This window comes from Oncorhynchus masou, unplaced genomic scaffold, assembly GCF_036934945.1.
Source record: "Oncorhynchus masou masou isolate Uvic2021 unplaced genomic scaffold, UVic_Omas_1.1 unplaced_scaffold_10616, whole genome shotgun sequence".
Classification (NCBI taxonomy): domain Eukaryota; kingdom Metazoa; phylum Chordata; class Actinopteri; order Salmoniformes; family Salmonidae; genus Oncorhynchus; species Oncorhynchus masou.
In genome coordinates this window covers 1-8849 of record NW_027000323.1, presented here as the reverse complement: position 1 = coordinate 8849, position 8849 = coordinate 1, and the positions used below count along the sequence as shown (strand labels likewise).

General features: G+C 47.6%; 3 long non-coding RNA genes across 9 annotated transcripts; 2 read left to right on the top strand and 1 right to left on the bottom strand.

The window, feature by feature from the left end:
- The first annotated feature begins 831 nt into the window (after positions 1-831).
- LOC135528945 (uncharacterized) lies at positions 832-4107 on the top strand. The gene is made up of 3 exons (XR_010453616.1): positions 832-918; positions 992-1043; positions 3380-4107. It is a non-coding gene; the product is annotated as an uncharacterized LOC135528945 (long non-coding RNA).
- On the top strand, positions 1727-3093 carry LOC135528944 (uncharacterized). The gene is made up of 3 exons (XR_010453615.1): positions 1727-1836; positions 2270-2643; positions 3019-3093. It is a non-coding gene; the product is annotated as an uncharacterized LOC135528944 (long non-coding RNA).
- On the bottom strand, positions 2811-6784 carry LOC135528943 (uncharacterized). Of its 7 annotated transcripts, none has more exons than XR_010453610.1 (5): positions 6571-6784; positions 6180-6513; positions 4554-6100; positions 4272-4329; positions 2811-3282 (listed from the first exon to the last, which is right to left on the bottom strand). It is a non-coding gene; the product is annotated as an uncharacterized LOC135528943 (long non-coding RNA). The 7 variants fall into 7 exon arrangements; XR_010453612.1 differs by having other exon boundaries at positions 6180-6283; positions 6571-6783; XR_010453614.1 differs by lacking the exon at positions 6571-6784 and having other exon boundaries at positions 4554-5875; positions 5956-6100; positions 6180-6534.
- Positions 6785-8849: the final 2065 nt, after the last annotated feature.

The following is an 8849-nucleotide window of genomic DNA, read 5'->3' as shown; positions in this document are numbered from 1 at the left end:
GTAGGGTCTGTGATTTACGTAGGGTCTGTGATTTACGTAGGGTCGTGGTAGGGTCTGTGTTGTTACGTAGGGTAGAGTCTGTGTTTACGTAGGGTAGGGTTAGGGTCTGTGTTTAACCTAGGTTAGGTCTGTGTTTTACGTAGGGTAGGGTTAGGGTCTGTGTTTAACCTAGGTTAGGGTCTGTGTTTTACGTAGGGTAGGGTTAGGGTCTGTGTTTTATTTAGGGTAGGGTTAGGGTCTGTGTTTTACTAGGGTAGGTCTGTGATTTACGTAGGGTCTGTGTTTTACGTAGGTAGGTCTGTGATTTTACGTAGGGTCTGTGTTTACGTAGGGTGGGGTTAGGATCTGTGTTTTACGTAGGGTAGGGTTAGGGTCTGTGTTTTACGTAGGAGTAGGGTTAGGGTCTGTGTTTTACGTAGGCTGGTGTTAGGGTCTGTGTTTTACGTAGGCTGGTGTTAGGGTCTGTGTTTAACGTAGGGTAGGGTTAGGGTCTGTGCTTTACGTAGGCTGGTGTTAGGGTCTGTGTTTTACGTAGGCTGGTGTTAGGGTCTGTGTTTTACATAGGCTGGTGTTAGGGTCTGTGCTTTACGTAGGCTGGTGTTAGGGTCTGTGTTTTACATAGGCTGGTGTTAGGGTCTGTGATTTACGTAGGGTCTGTGTTTTAGCAGGGTAGGGTTAGGGTCTGTGTTTAACCTAGGTTAGGGTCTGTGTTTTACTGTAGGGTTAGGGTCTGTGTTTTACGTAGGGTAGGGTTAGGGTCTGTGTTTTACCTAGGGTAGGGTTAGGGTCTGTGTTTTACCGAGGGTAGGGTTAGGGTCTGTGTTTTACCGAGGGTAGGATTAGGGTCTGTGTTTTACCTAGGGTAGGGTCTGTGTTTTACCTAGGGTAGGGTTAGGGTCTGTGTTTTACGTAGGGTAGGTGGGGTCTGTGATTTACGTAGGGTAGGGTAGGGTCTGTGATTCTGGTAGGGTCTGTGTTTTACGTAGGGTAGGGTAGGGTCTGTGTGTTACGTAGGGTCTGTGTTTAACGTAGGGTAGGGTTAGGTCTGTGTTTTACCTAGGGTAGGGTCTGTGTGTTTTACCTAGGGTAGGGTTAGGGTCTGTGTTTTACGTAGGGTAGGTCTGTGTGTTACGTAGGGCAGGGTCTGTGTGTTACGTAGGGTCTGTGTTTAACGTAGGGTGGGATTGGGTCTGTGTTTAACGTAGGGTAGGGTTATTAGGGTCTGTGTTTTACGTAGGGTAGGGTTATTAGGGTCTGTGTTTTACGTAGGGTAGGGTTAGGGTCTGTGTTTTACGTAGGGTAGGGTTAGGGTCTGTGTTTTACGTAGGGGGTAGGGTTAGGGTCTGTGTTTTGTAGGGTAGGGTTAGGTCTGTGTTTTACGTAGGGTAGGGTTAGGGTCTGTGTTTACGTAGGGTAGGGTTAGGTCTGTGTTTTACGTAGGGTAGGGTTAGGGTCTGTGTTTTACCTAGGGTAGGGTTAGGGTCTGTGTTTTACGTAGGGTAGGGTCTGTGTTTTACGTAGGGGTAGGGTCTCTGTGATTTACGTAGGGTCTGTGTTTTACGTAGGGTAGGGTCTGTGTGTTACGTAGGGTCTGTGTTTAACGTAGGGTAGGGTTAGGGTCTGTGTTTCGTAGGGTAGGGTTAGGGTCTGTGTTTTACCTAGGTAGGGTCTGTGTTTTACCTAGGGTAGGGTTAGGGTCTGTGTTTCGTAGGGTAGGGTCTGTGATTTACGAGGTCTGTGTTTTTCGTAGGGTAGGGTAGGGTCTGTGTGTTACGTAGGGTCTGTGTTTAACGTAGGGTAGGGTTAGGGTCTGTGTTTTACGTAGGGTAGGGTTAGGTCTGTGTTTTACCTAGGGTAGGGTCTGTGTTTTAGTAGGGTAGGGTTAGGATCTGTGTTTTACCTAGGGTAGGGTTAGGGTCTGTGTTTAACGTAGGGTAGGGTTAGGGTCTGTGTTTTACGTAGGGTAGGGTTAGGGTCTGTGTTTCACGTAGGGTAGGGTTAGGTCTGTGTTTTACGTAGGGTAGGGTTAGGTCTGTGTTTTTACGTAGGGTAGGGTTAGGGTCTGTGTTTACGTAGGGTTAGGGTCTGTGTTTTACCTAGGGTAGGGTTAGGGTCTGTGTTTTACCTAGGGTAGGGTTAGGGTCTGTGTTTAACGTAGGGTAGGGTTAGGTCTGTGTTTCGTAGGTAGGGTAGGTCTGTGTGTTATGTAGGTCTGTGTTTAACGTAGGGTAGGGTTAGGGGGTCTGTGTTTTACGTAGGGTAGGGTTAGGATCTGTGTTTTACGTAGGGTAGGGTTAGGGTCTGTGTTTTACGTAGGATAGAGTTAGGGTCTGTGTTTTACGTAGGGGTAGGGTTAGGGTCTGTGTTTTACGTAGGGCTGGTGTTAGGGTCTGTGTTTTACGTAGGCTGGTGTTAGGGTCTGTGTTTTACGAGGCTGGTGTTAGGGTCTGTGTTTTACGTAGGCTGGTGTTAGGGTCTGTGTTTTACGTGGGCTGGTGTTAGGGTCTGTGCTTTACGTAGGCTGGTGTTAGGGTCTGTGATTTACGTAGGGTAGGGTCTGTGTTTTTACGTAGGGTCTGTGTTTTACGTAGGGTTGGGTCTGTGATTTACGTAGGGTAGGGTTAGGGTCTGTGTTTTACCTAGGTAGGGTTAGGGTCTGTGTTTTTACGTAGGGTAGTGTTAGGGTCTGTGTTTTACGGAGGGTAGGGTTAGGGTCTGTGTTTTACGTAGGGTAGGGTTAGGGACTGTGTTTTACGTAGGGTAGGGTCTGTGTTTTACCTGGTGGGGTTAGGGTCTGTGTTTTTACCTAGGGTAGGGTCTGTGATTTACGTAGGGTCTGTGTTTAACGTAGGGTGGGTTAGGGTCTGTGTTTTACGTAGGGTAGGGTTAGGATCTGTGTTTTACGTAGGGTAGGGTTAGGGTCTGTGTTTTACCTAGGGTTGGCTCTGTTTTACGTTGGGTGGTGTTAGGGTCTGTGTTTTTACGTAGCGTTAGGGTTAGGGTCTGTGTTTAACGTAGGTTAGGGTCTGTGTTTTACCTAGGGTAGGGTTAGGGTCTGTGTTTTACGTAGGGTAGGGTTAGGGTCTGTGTTTTACGTAGGGTAGGGTTAGGGTCTGTGTTTTTACGTAGGGTAGGGTTAGGGTCTGTGTTTTACATAGGCTGGTGTTAGGGTCTGTGCTTTACGTAGGCTGGTGTTAGGGTCTGTGATTTACGTAGGGTCTGTGTTTTACGCAGGGTAGAGTCTGTGTTTTACGTAGGGTAGGGTTAGGGTCTGTGTTTAACCTAGGTTAGGGTCTGTGTTTTACGTAGGGTAGGGTTAGGGTCTGTGTTTTTACGTAGGGTAGGGTTAGGGTCTGTGTTTTACCTAGGGTAGGGTTAGGGTCTGTGTTTTACCTAGGGTAGGGTCTGTGTTTTACCTAGGGTAGGGTTAGGGTCTGTGTTTCACGTAGGGTAGGGTAGGGTCTGTGATTTACGTAGGGTCTGTGTTTTACGTAGGGTAGGGTCTGTGTGTTACATAGGGTCTGTGTTTAACGTAGGGTAGGGTTAGGATCTGTGTTTTACGTAGGGTAGGGTTAGGGTCTGTGTTTTACGTAGGGTAGGGTTAGGGTCTGTGTTTTACGTAGGGTAGGGTTAGGGTCTGTGTTTTACGTAGGGTAGGGTTAGGGTCTGTGTTTTACGTAGGGTAGGTTTAGGGTCTGTGTTTTACGTAGGGTAGGGTTAGGGTCTGTGTTTTACGTAGGGTAGGGTTAGGGTCTGTGTTTTACGTAGGGTAGGGTTAGGGTCTGTGTTTTACGTAGGGTAGGGTTAAGGTCTGTGTTTTACGTAGGGTAGGGTTAAGGTCTGTGTTTTACCTAGGGTAGGGTTAGGGTCTGTGTTTTACCTAGGGTAGGGTTAGGGTCTGTGTTTTACCTAGGGTAGGGTTAGGGTCTGTGTTTTACCTAGGGTAGGGTTAGGGTCTGTGTTTTACCTAGGGTAGGGTTAGGGTCTGTGTTTTACCTAGGGTAGGGTTAGGGTCTGTGTTTTACCGAGGGTAGGGTTAGGGTCTGTGTTTTACCGAGGGTAGGGTTAGGGTCTGTGTTTTACCGAGGGTAGGGTCTGTGTATTACGTAGGGTAGGGTAGGGTCTGTGATTTCGTTAGGGTCTGTGTTTTACGTAGGGTAGGGTTAGGGTCTGTGTTTCGTAGGGTAGGGTAGGGTCTGTGATTTACGTAGGGTCTGTGTTTCACGTAGGGTAGGGTAGGGTCTGTGTGTTACGTAGGGTCTGTGTTTAACGTAGGGTAGGGTTAGGGTCTGTGTTTTACGTAGGGTAGGGTTAGGGTCTGTGTTTTACCTAGGGTAGGGTCTGTGTTTTACCTAGGGTAGGGTTAGGGTCTGTGTTTTTACGTAGGGTAGGGTGGGGTCTGTGATTTACGTAGGGTCTGTGATTTACGTAGGGTAGGGTAGGGTCTGTGTGTTACGTAGGGTCTGTGTTTAACGTAGGGTAGGGTTAGGGTCTGTGTTTTACGTAGGGTAGGGTTAGGGTCTGTGTTTCGTAGGGTAGGGTCTGTGTTTTACCTAGGGTAGGGTTAGGGTCTGTGTTTTACCTAGGGTAGGGTCTGTGTTTTACGTAGGGTAGGGTAGGGTCTGTGATTTACGTAGGGTCTGTGTTTACGTAGGGTAGGGTAGGGTCTGTGTGTTACGTAGGGTCTGTGTTTAACGTAGGGTAGGGTTAGGGTCTGTGTTTTACGTAGGGTAGGGTTAGGGTCTGTGTTTTACCTAGGGTAGGGTCTGTGTTTTACCTAGGGTAGGGTTAGGGTCTGTGTTTTACGTAGGGTAGGGTAGGGTCTGTGATTTACGTAGGGTCTGTGTTTTACGTAGGGTAGGGTAGGGTCTGTGTGTTACGTAGGGTCTGTGTTTAACGTAGGGTAGGGTTAGGGTCTGTGTTTTACGTAGGGTAGGGTTAGGGTCTGTGTTTTACCTAGGGTAGGGTTAGGGTCTGTGTTTAACGTAGGGTAGGGTTAGGGTCTGTTTTACGTAGGGTAGGGTTAGGGTCTGTGTTTTACGTAGGGTAGGGTTAGGGTCTGTGTTTTACGTAGGGTAGGGTTAGGGTCTGTGTTTCACGTAGGGTAGGGTTAGGGTCTGTGTTTCACGTAGGGTAGGGTTAGGGTCTGTGTTTTACGTAGGGTAGGGTTAGGGTCTGTGTTTTACCTAGGGTAGGGTTAGGGTCTGTGTTTTACCTAGGGTAGAGTTAGGGTCTGTGTTTTACCTAGGGTAGGGTCTGTGTTTTACCTAGGGTAGGGTTAGGGTCTGTGTTTTACGTAGGGTAGGGTAGGGTCTGTGATTTACGTACGGTCTGTGTTTTACATAGGGTAGGGTCTGTGTGTTACGTAGGGTCTGTGTTTAACGTAGGGTAGGGTTAGGGTCTGTGTTTTACGTAGGGTAGGGTTAGGATCTGTGTTTTACGTAGGGTAGGGTTAGGGTCTGTGTTTTACGTAGGGTAGAGTTAGGGTCTGTGTTTTACGTAGGGTAGGGTTAGGGTCTGTGTTTTACGTAGGCTGGTGTTAGGGTCTGTGTTTTACGTAGGCTGGTGTTAGGGTCTGTGTTTTACGTAGGCTGGTGTTAGGGTCTGTGTTTTACGTAGGCTGGTGTTAGGGTCTGTGTTTTACGTAGGCTGGTGTTAGGGTCTGTGCTTTACGTAGGCTGGTGTTAGGGTCTGTGATTTACGTAGGGTAGGGTAGGGTCTGTGATTTACGTAGGGTCTGTGATTTACGTAGGGTAGGGTAGGGTCTGTGTGTTACGTAGGGTCTGTGTTTAACGTAGGGTAGGGTTAGGGTCTGTGTTTTACGTAGGGTAGGGTTAGGGTCTGTGTTTTACGTAGGGTAGGGTCTGTGTTTTACCTAGGGTAGGGTTAGGGTCTGTGTTTTACCTAGGGTAGGGTCTGTGTTTTACGTAGGGTAGGGTAGGGTCTGTGATTTACGTAGGGTCTGTGTTTTACGTAGGGTAGGGTAGGGTCTGTGTGTTACGTAGGGTCTGTGTTTAACGTAGGGTAGGGTTAGGGTCTGTGTTTTACGTAGGGTAGGGTTAGGGTCTGTGTTTTACCTAGGGTAGGGTCTGTGTTTTACCTAGGGTAGGGTTAGGGTCTGTGTTTTACGTAGGGTAGGGTAGGGTCTGTGATTTTTGCACGTAGGGTCTGTGTTTTACGTAGGGTAGGGTAGGGTCTGTGTGTTACGTAGGGTCTGTGTTTAACGTAGGGTAGGGTTAGGGTCTGTGTTTTACGTAGGGTAGGGTTAGGGTCTGTGTTTTACCTAGGGTAGGGTTAGGGTCTGTGTTTAACGTAGGGTAGGGTTAGGGTCTGTTTTACGTAGGGTAGGGTTAGGGTCTGTGTTTTACGTAGGGTAGGGTTAGGGTCTGTGTTTTACGTAGGGTAGGGTTAGGGTCTGTGTTTCACGTAGGGTAGGGTTAGGGTCTGTGTTTCACGTAGGGTAGGGTTAGGGTCTGTGTTTTACGTAGGGTAGGGTTAGGGTCTGTGTTTTACCTAGGGTAGGGTTAGGGTCTGTGTTTACCTAGGGTAGAGTTAGGGTCTGTGTTTTACCTAGGGTAGGGTCTGTGTTTTACCTAGGGTAGGGTTAGGGTCTGTGTTTTTCGTAGGGTAGGGTAGGGTCTGTGATTTACGTACGGTCTGTGTTTTACATAGGGTAGGGTCTGTGTGTTACGTAGGGTCTGTGTTTAACGTAGGTAGGGTTAGGGTCTGTGTTTTACGTAGGGTAGGGTTAGGATCTGTGTTTACGTAGGGTAGGGTTAGGGTCTGTGTTTTACGTAGGGTAGAGTTAGGGTCTGTGTTTCGTAGGGTAGGGTTAGGGTCTGTGTTTTTACGTAGGCTGGTGTTAGGGTCTGTGTTTCGTAGGCTGGTGTTAGGGTCTGTGTTTTACGTAGGCTGGTGTTAGGGTCTGTGTTTTACGTAGGCTGGTGTTAGGGTCTGTGTTTACGTAGGCTGGTGTTAGGGTCTGTGCTTTACGTAGGCTGGTGTTAGGGTCTGTGATTTACGTAGGGTAGGGTCTGTGTTTTTTACGTAGGGTCTGTGTTTTACGTAGGGTTGGGTCTGTGATTTACGTAGGGTAGGGTTAGGGTCTGTGTTTTTACGTAGGGTAGGGTCTGTGTTTTACGTAGGGGTAGGGTTAGGGTCTGTGTTTTACGTAGGGTAGGGTCTGTGTTTTACGGAGGGTAGGGTTAGGGTCTGTGTTTACGTAGGGTAGGGTTAGGGTCTGTGTTTTACGTAGGGTAGGGTCTGTGTTTTACGTAGGGTAGGGTTAGGGTCTGTGTTTTACGTAGGGTAGGGTCTGTGTTTTACCTAGGGTAGGGTTAGGGTCTGTGTTTTACCTAGGGTAGGGTCTGTGATTTACGTAGGGTCTGTGTTTAACGTAGGGTAGGGTTAGGGTCTGTGTTTTACGTAGGGTAGGGTTAGGATCTGTGTTTTTTACGTAGGGTAGGGTTAGGGTCTGTGTTTTACCTAGGGTTGGCTCTGTTTCGTTGGGTGGTGTTAGGGTCTGTGTTTTTAAGTAGCGTTAGGGTTAGAGTCTGTGTTTTACGTAGGGTAGGGTTAGGGTCTGTGTTTTACGTAGGGTAGGGTTAGGGTCTGTGTTTTACGTAGGGTAGGGTTAGGGTCTGTGTTTTACGTAGGGTAGGGTTAGGGTCTGTGTTTTACGTAGGGTAGTGTTAGGGTCTGTGTATGTTTTCGTAGGGTAGTGTTAGGGTCTGTGTTTTACATAGGGTAGTGTTAGGGTCTGTGTTTTACGTAGGGTAGGGTTAGGGTCTGTGTTTTACGTAGGGTAGTGTTAGGGTCTGTGTTTTACGTAGGGTAGGGTTAGGGTCTGTGTTTAACGTAGGGTAGGGTTAGGGTCTGTGTTTTACGTAGGGTAGTGTTGGGTCTGTGTTTTACGTAGGGTAGGGTTAGGGTCTGTGTTTTACGTAGGGTAGGGTTAGGGTCTGTGTTTTACGTAGGGTAGTGTTAGGGTCTGTGTTTACGTAGGGTAGGGTTAGGGTCTGTGTTTAACGTAGGGTAAGGTTAGGGTCTGTGTTCAACGTAGGGTAAGGTTAAGGTCTGTGTTACGGATACAGTTATCCTGTGTGTGTGTATCCTGTGTGTGTGTTTCTTTTCTCTCCTTCTCCCCTCTCAGGTGAAAATCATCACTCCCCAATCAGTCAACAATCAATCATCAATCAGAAGACACACCTCCTCCTATTTCCTGACCTATCACAGTTCCTTCCCCATGGTTTAAAAACCCCATCATTTTGTTTGTTCTGAAGCTCAGCTCAGCCCAGCTCAATCCCTCTGTAAATGCCATGTCTGTAGGTCTCTGTGTTTCCTCTCGCTTTGTGTCGTAACCTCTCTTTTGTTTAAGCACCTCATAGCACTTTGTCATCACCTGTGAGCTTGTTTTTGGTTATGGTGTTTGTGTTTGATTGCTGGTGGAAAAGGAAACCAAGACAAGTCGCCCATGGGCATACTACCAGTGAGTGAACTTTGTTAAATACACTAGTTAGAACTGGGCGGACCACCCACTGTATTTTGGTTAGTTAGTTAGCTGTTGTTAAAGTAGGCTAGTCTAGCTTGGGGGTGTTTTTGAATACTTATTGTTTCTTCCCTTGGGTCCAGCCCAGCCCCTTTTCTCCCCCATTGCCGTGTGTTTGTATAAATAAACCTAGAGTTTGACGGTAGATTTTAGTTGTCGTGCTTATTTCGTTCCACACTTTTCCTTTGTCACAATAATAATTTGCATGAGTTATGTTGCTGAGTCTCATTACCATCCCCCCCTAGACTGTCCGGGCCAAAGGGATTCGTAACAGTCTGTGTTCAACGTAGGGTAAAGGTTA